Genomic DNA, 862 nt, shown 5'->3' on the forward strand with positions numbered 1-862 from the left:
TTAGTTCTGCATTCTTTCTAATTCCGATTTTTTGTTTACGAATGTAGCTAGTGTTTATGGACTTAGCATCAATATTTCTAATACCATATTTTGATGAATATTAAAACAGAACAGCATGTCGACTTTGGCACCAAATGATGAGCAATTGAGTCAAAATCGATCGTAAGCAGTGAGACAATGATCCTCTCTTCATGTGGTGTACATCCGTGACTCTATAATTCGACGAAAAATCGTTCCCACAACTTCAGCTGTGGCAGAATCTAGATTGCGGTGAAAGCCTGTCAATCTGCTAAGGTAACGTTCGTCTGAGTCTCTGCAAAGGATTGGGCGAAATCTTTGGGTCTTGCCAATTTGTTCTTCCAACAAATTAGATAATTCATGAATTCAGTTGTTTTACTATGAAAACTGGGTACTTCTCCGTAGCTGTGATGGCCGAGAGGTGAAGGCGTTGGATTTGAAATCCACTGGGGTCTCCCTGCGCAGGTTCGAATCCTGTTCACAGCGTCGAATCTTTTAAAAGTCATTAATTCCTTTGCAGGATTTGGATTTCGTGGAGCGAGAGCTTTGCATTCAATCCAAAGTAAATTTTTAACTGTGAAGAATCCGAAGTAATTTCAAGACTGACCCAGTCATCTAATTGAATAAATTATATGTCGAGAAACAAAAAGCCACCAACTTCCAACACGAATCAGTTTCAACACATTTGTCGAACTATCGTGAAATTTGGATGTTCGGAGGGTGGAATTCAGCAAAACAAGAAGCAATGCAATACACTTACCTGCAGGTGTGATTTTTTTTTAAGATCAGTTGAAAGTCAAGCTGAGAAAGTTCAACATAATTTACAGCTGACTCTCAAGGCCAA

The 862-nt window shown here is 39.1% G+C and overlaps 1 non-coding gene across 1 annotated transcript; it reads left to right on the top strand.

Annotated features, from left to right (window-relative positions):
* The first annotated feature begins 422 nt into the window (after positions 1-422).
* Positions 423-504, top strand: trnas-uga (transfer RNA serine (anticodon UGA)). The gene has a single exon. It is a non-coding gene; the product is annotated as a tRNA-Ser (tRNA).
* The last annotated feature ends 358 nt before the right edge of the window (positions 505-862 follow it).

The sequence above is a fragment of the Chiloscyllium plagiosum genome, unplaced genomic scaffold (assembly GCF_037043375.1).
Source record: "Chiloscyllium plagiosum isolate Xiang-an unplaced genomic scaffold, Cpla_swu_hap1 HiC_scaffold_39, whole genome shotgun sequence".
Taxonomy (NCBI): Eukaryota; Metazoa; Chordata; class Chondrichthyes; order Orectolobiformes; family Hemiscylliidae; genus Chiloscyllium; species Chiloscyllium plagiosum.